Source organism: Palaemon carinicauda, chromosome 3 (genome assembly GCF_036898095.1).
Source record: "Palaemon carinicauda isolate YSFRI2023 chromosome 3, ASM3689809v2, whole genome shotgun sequence".
Classification (NCBI taxonomy): Eukaryota; Metazoa; Arthropoda; class Malacostraca; order Decapoda; family Palaemonidae; genus Palaemon; species Palaemon carinicauda.
In genome coordinates, this window is record NC_090727.1 from 166356053 (window position 1) to 166363552 (window position 7500).

Sequence of the window (7500 nt, forward strand, 5' to 3'; positions counted from 1 at the left end):
TTTTTGGTACTTCCGTGACTAAAGCAAATTATAAAAGACAAATGATTTTATTTTTGCTTTTATTCCTGTCCAAGGAATGCTAACATAAACATTGATGATTGTTGTATTAGAGCTTAAAGTTTTAATGATAAAACCCACTAATACGTTTGTAAGGTTATCGTTATTGACTGGAAAGCAAATATATATATTTTTAGGAATACTGATCACTTAAAGTCATATTATAAAGTACTTGTTCGTGTATAGTAAACAGAAAAACTTGAATTTCAGAAACCAGTTGACTAAAAATACACATTTAATAGAAATAAAAGAGACCGAGGGATGTTGATGAAATTATATAAAACTTTCCAATTCTTCGATTATAATTGTTATTATTGATTTAGAATACATATTTGCCTTACGTTAGAATACTTGGAAGCAAGTCAACTAACAGCTCTCTGAAAATTACCAGTATTTTCCTTACTGAAAGTAATCCATCATCTTAAGTATGACAGATAACTTTAATGTACCACGATAAGGAAATGGTGCTAACTAAAAAAAAAAGTGAATTTGGGTGATGTCACAAAGCAGGCAAAATGGGTTAACTATGACAACTGGAGAATTTATTGGTCAATAAAAAGCAGAGGCAAAGAGTTACGACTTTTAACCATAAAAGCGACGAAAGTTATGATACTGAAAGAGAAAAAAAAAATCTTGATTACTCATGATGAAAGATGACGGAGGAGTCCGTGCGTCATGCCATTTGCGAACTCATCAAGGAAGAAACGTCTTGAATAAGTTCTAAAAATGTCTTGGAAAATAAATTTGGTCTCTGGTCCAGTTGCCGATAAGTCAGGAAAAAGGAACGCTTCTTAATTAGAGAACAAAACAGTTTTAATGACTTTCATTAAAGTAATATAATTAATCATAGCCCCACACAACTTTTAGGAAAGAAATGGAAATTATGCATTGAGTTTCAGAGGAGGGATTTCGAAAAATAGATTGCAAATTAAATCCATGTAAATAGGTTGCAACCGGTCTTCAACACAGACCTATTTTTTTCAGGGCAAGAATGATGAATCGAAACTTTTTTAAGGAATAAAAATTAGGAAAGGCGGTACATTTTTATTTCTCTCTCTCTCTCTCTCTCTCTCTCTCTCTCTCCTCTCCTCTCTCTCTCTCTCTCTCTCTCTCTCTCTCTCTCTCTCTCTCTCTATATATATATATATATATATATATATAAATATATATATATATATATATATATATATATATATATATATATATATATATATATATATATATATATATATATATATATATAATGTGTGTGTATATATATATATATATATATATATATATATATATATATATATATATATATATATATATATATGTATATATATATATATATATATATATATATATATATATATATATATATATATATATATATATAACACACGCTTATTATTTAACAATTTTCGTTATTTTATGCTGGATATTTTACATGCTTATGTTAGTATTTTTTTAGAGATAGGAAGTTTCAAGAAGCTTTGAAGAAATTTTGAAAAATTGTAGTGCAGTTGACACTCGAATGAAATGTATTAGTTCACAATTATTTCACCCAGTCTGCTGGTTCATATAAGCATTATTCTTCGCTTCACTTATTATTTATAAACTATATGTATGTATATATATATATGTATATATATATATATATATATATATATATATATATATTCACATATATAATATATATATATATATATATATATATATATATATATATATATATATATATATATATATATATATATATATATATATACATACACACATATATATATATATATATATATATATATATATATATATATATATATATATTATATATATATATATGTGTGTGTGTGTATGTATGTATGTATGTATGTATGTATGTATATCACAAAATAGTGAGACATTTATCCTAACAAGAAGTAGGTACAAAGGGAAAAAACATAAGTCAATTTCTTATTCTATAACTATGACAGTTAGTGTAGTTATAGCTTAGCCCATTGTGCTTATATACTTCCAAAATATTGTATCTTCATATAAGGCACCAGATTATCGTAAATTATTGTGATTCTTGGATATAGAGACCTTGTCTACCCGATGCTTTTTACCATCAGATCCTTTTGTAGATTTTCTGCACCTACAGTATCTATTCTAAACCATACAGATTTTATAAACCTATTATTATTATTATTATTATTATTATTATTATTATTATTAATATTATTGATATTATTATTATTATCTAAGCTACAAACCAAGTTGGAAAAACATTATGCTATAAGCCCAAGAGCTTCAACGGGGAAAAAAGCTCTGTGAGGAAAGGAAATAAGGAAACAGATAGAACAGTGTTCCTGAATGTAGCCTTAAGCATGAGAACTAACCCAAGAAACCCCTCAAAATTGTATGATCTTGCCCTTATTAATCCTTCTTCTTATGTACATATTTCTCAAGCTATAAATTGATCTTACTTCACATTTGCTGCATAAACAGTTCATCTCAACAGCCCTCTTTTGTTTTATTTGCATTTAATGTCCATACTTTGGTTCTGTAAACGAAACATGTTTAAAAAATCCTTTCATATTTTGCCACTCGGGCTTCCGTAGCCAACTCAAGTCTCTTACCAATGTTAAGTACACATTATGCTACCTTTCTTACTTTTATTATTTGACTCGCTTCTTCTATCTCCTTATCTTTATCCGTTATATTTACCTCTCCTCTCTCTCTCTCTCTCTCTCTCTCTCTCTCTCTCTCTCTCTCTCTCTCTCTCCTCTCTCTCTCTCTCTCTCTCTCTCTCCTATTCGTAATGCAAGGCATGCCGTTAATTCCAATTGTCAGGGCTTCTCCATCATGAGGCTTAATACTACACAGTTCTTTAGAAGTTGTGGAATGATCTTCCTAATCGGGTATATGAATCTGTAGAACTTCAAAAGTTCAAATTTATAGTTCATATATGAAATATCTGTTTTAATGTTGTAAATGTTTTTTAAAAGATTTTTATTTTAGATGTTCACTACTTATATCGTTTATTTATTTCCTTTCCTCAATGGGCTATTTTCCCTGTTGGAGCCATTGGTCTTATAGCGTCTTGCTTTTCCAACTAGGGTTGTAGCATAGCTAATAATAATAATAATAATAATAATAATAATAGACTTATAGGTTTAATGGTCGCTCATGAATCACTTAGGCAAGGGATAGTGGCAATGCCCTAGAATGGCAATGCTTAAAGAATAATCATATATACATATGATCAGCATCCAAGGCCCCTCGCCATCAAGCTAGGACCAGGGAGGGCCAGGCAATGGCTGCTGATGACTCAGCAGGTAGACCAACCGACTCATCCACCCTCCTCATCCCTAGCTCGCAAGGATGGTGAAGTTGCAGACGCTACAAGAAACTATCGAGCTTGAGCGGGTCTTGAACCCCCGTGTAACAGATTTCTATGCAGGATGGTTCCAATAGGCTACTATTACCGTTATAAGAATCAGCCTTTTCTATTCTTCTATCATTAAGGAGAACCATTACCCGGTTTTTATATTTGCTTAAAGCAGTTATCGTTGTAAAATATATAAATAATAAAATATGAATGATTTTTATAAGTAAATTTATAATATATATTCCTGTAAATTTCTGTCTAAAATTTTCAATCTTAATGAGATTGAGGTTTGACGTGAATTATCAGTGGATAAATGTTATCATGTAACTCCCCCTCATATTATTAGCATTTGTAAGTAATTAACAAACTTATTTACTCTAATTATCACCTTACTCCTGCTCAGATTTATTTTCTCAACTTCCTCCTTTTTAAAATCTCTTACCAGCTGGTGCAGTTTGTCTCCTCTGTCCTGATTAACATAGTATTATCTCCGAAGTTCAAACATTCACAGTTCGATTTTTTTTATGCCACAGCTTCTCACATTTGTCCTATTTATATGTCTTATCAGAATATATGTGTAAATACTGTATAGACATATATATTCATATTCCTTTTTTATGCCACAACTAACCACCACTTCCTTTTTACAACCCTTGCCTCATTATATGAAGAGGTTTTTCTTCTCTATTTTAGAGAGAAGTTTTTATCCTGAAAGGGAAGTATTAATAATCTGGAGTTTTTAGGTGTAATAGTCACTATTATGATGTAAAAATGAGCTGAGGCAAGGTTGCAAAGTCCCCGTGGATGTTTTCATATTATAATGGTCAGATTGATACAAGAAGTAAGAAAAAGGAGGGTGGTTATAAATGCAAAATTATGGAAGAATGACTTCCTGAGAAGCGTTGAATAGTTGATGTTCAGTTATGACTTGACTCCATTAATTTGGTGCTTCAAGTGTGGATTATAGATGTTAAAAGAAGGGGAAAAGTACAGTATTTGGGTATTTAGGGTTGTTATGGCCGACTGGTGAACGCTAAACTGGGGTTCGAGTCCTGCTTAAACTCGTTAGCTCCTTTGGTCACTGCAACCTTACCACCCTTGTAAGCTACAGATGGGGCGTTTTTTGGGAGCCTATAGATCTGTCTGCAGTTATCAGCAGCCATTCTTTGGCCCTCTTTTGTCCTAGCCTGGGTGGTGGAGAGGGGTTTTGGCGCTGATCATATGTGTATATGGTTAGTGTCCAGCGGATTATCCTGCTTGATATGGCAATGTCACTGCCCCTTGCCTCTGCCATTCATGAGCAGCCTTTAAACCTCTAAATCGTTTTGGATGGTGATAGGAATACGAAATAGGTGAATCGAGGAAGGTAGGAGTGTTTAATTGGCAGGAATGATGGTGAGTCTCTGGTAGTCAAGGTTGGAATGTCATCATAATCATCATCATCATCGTCATCATCTCCTCTTACGCCTATTGACGTAAAGGGCCTCGTTTGGATTTCGCCAGTCGTCTCTATCTTGGTTGGAATGTAGGAAGGAATTATTGAGACAATTTACTTCAATAAAAATGAAAAGCAGTCAGTGAACGAGAATGAAAGTGAAATCATGGAAGTTGTGGCAATGAATAATTAGCTAATCATATAACAGAGGAAGAGATTTAATAGTGAGAAATGTCGATGAATTACGTAGGGGTGGCAAAATTGATAACGTAGATGGAAGCATGAATCAAAGTTTTGACATAACACTGAATGTTAGAATGTCAAAGATCCTACAATTTAGAAGGGTTAGGAAGATAAGACCAGAGAAGAGCCTGGAAGGTTTGTAAACGGTATAATAGAAAGGAGGACTTCCAAAGACAATACGTGTGTATGGGGAGGGGTGTGTAAGTGAATGGAGCGATTAATGTATTGGAAGTGTTTGCACCTGAGTTTTATCCACGACTCAACCGATAATGTGTAGATATAAGAAGATATTGTCTTTTGATGTCACCTCTCTCTCTCTCTCTCTCTCTCTCTCTCTCTCTCTCTCTCTCTCTCTCTCTCTCTCTCTCTCTCTCTCTCTCTCTCTATATATATATATATATATATATATATATATATATATATATATATATATAATGCTGACTTTCTGGAACGTGTGTTGTTCAGTTGTACAGATCACCATTAAAATTTATACTGTTTTCCTTTAGTATAATTTCAGTATATATATATATATATATATATATATATATATATATATATATATATATATATATATATATATATATATATATATAAGTTGTGTATACATGCAGATGTATTTACGGACATGGACTCTCCTTATACATGAGTATTGAAGTACAGACATTATTCATTAAATAAAGTAATTGTCTTTTGACTTGGAGCATTCATCATCATAATGAAAAGCTGTCCCATGAAATGGTAAACAACAACGATTTCCCGAGTTTTAACGAGTGGTGAATAATAACGGAATCCAATTTAATATTCATTTCGCATCGTTTATGAAGTTTTCTCTAATGTAACTATAATCACTTGTACTTTTTGAGGTGATTTGTATTCGAAGTTTCATAGTAATGTATAGCGTAGACTGTAAATTTGTTTTAGAGTTTCGTAATTGCTATTTTAACTTTAATAATTTACCGGAATCTATTTTCGGGACTTTATTGTTAATATGAATTTAACACGTTTTATATATAAATAAACGCTAAAGTTCGAATAGATTTATAATTATTTGGCGATATGCTTAAGAATAAGAGTTTTGTATTTTCGTCATAGTAAACCACTAGATATTTGCGTGGTCGTCTATTTAACCTAATCCTTTATCGACTAATGAAGAAAATTCTTCTTAGTATATGGTGAAAAAGGAAATGACAATGATTTTTTTTTTTTGAAGCTTATATATTTGAAAATACTTCTAACCCATTATTATTATTATTTTTAATATTATTATTATTATTATTATTATTATTATTATTATTATTATTATTATTATTATTATTATTTTTATTATTATTATTATTATTATTATTATTATTATTATTATTATTCCCTAATCTACAGCCCTAGTTAGAAAAGCAGGATGCTATAAGCCCAAGGGCTCCAACAGGGAAAAATAGCCCAGTGAGAAAAGGAAATACGGAAATAAATAAACGATATGAGAAATAATTAACAATTAATAGAATATTTATAAAAACAGTAACATCAAAATAGATGTTTCATATATAAACTATAAAAAGACTTATGTCAGCCTGTTCAACCTAAAACATTTGCTGCATGTTTGAGCTTTTGAAATTCTACCGTTTCAACTACTCGATTATGAAGATCATTCCACAACATTAGCGCGAGTATGAACTTCCGGAAAGTATATTATTAAAGTATTGATATCCGTATAGATAAAAAAAAAAATAGTTTACTGTAGATTTGGTCATTTTTTAACTGTTGTACCTTGAAGTTTGTTCGTGTTTTACAATAAAAATATATACGTATTAGGTTTCTCTGAAATATTTTCCTGTAGTGTATGGTTTAAAATTATAGTTACAGAAAGGAAGGATTTGTAAGTAAACGTTTTTTGTGAGTATCTAATTTATTTATGTTTACAGCAGCCTGGGCTAAAGATAACCTAAACAGCAGCAATTTGACTGAAATGTATTGAAAATCAATCGATTTGCACGGAAAAACGTTTATAGAATATTTTGACTAAAAAAGAAAACCTTGAATGTAAGATCTGAAAGATGAATTGCTTCAGGAATAAAGTCTTAAAAATAATCGTTTTACGTGAAGAATATTAATTGTAAATTGAAAGAGTAAAAAATCGGAGAATGAAGCCGAGTGGATTTCTTACAAAGCAGTTGAGTGAATATACTGTATAAGCTTTGAATTAAGCTTAACCTTATTTTACACCAAGGTTTCTAGGGGGCCTTCCTAAATTCAGCGCAATAAAACCTAATTGGCTGCAAGGAGAGGACTTAAACCCGTCTCCTACTTTACCTCGGCAGTGTTTTATAGATTAATACTGCGCCTATCCTCCCACCCCCCACCCCGACCCCTCAAAAACGCTCCATTTATTTTTTTTTTAATCATCTAGTTCACCTTAATG

At 31.1% G+C, this 7500-nt stretch overlaps 1 pseudogene; it reads left to right on the forward strand.

Moving 5' to 3' along the window:
* Nucleotides 1–7500, forward strand: part of LOC137638753 (nephrin-like) — a 748229-nt pseudogene that overhangs the window by 130014 nt on the left and 610715 nt on the right.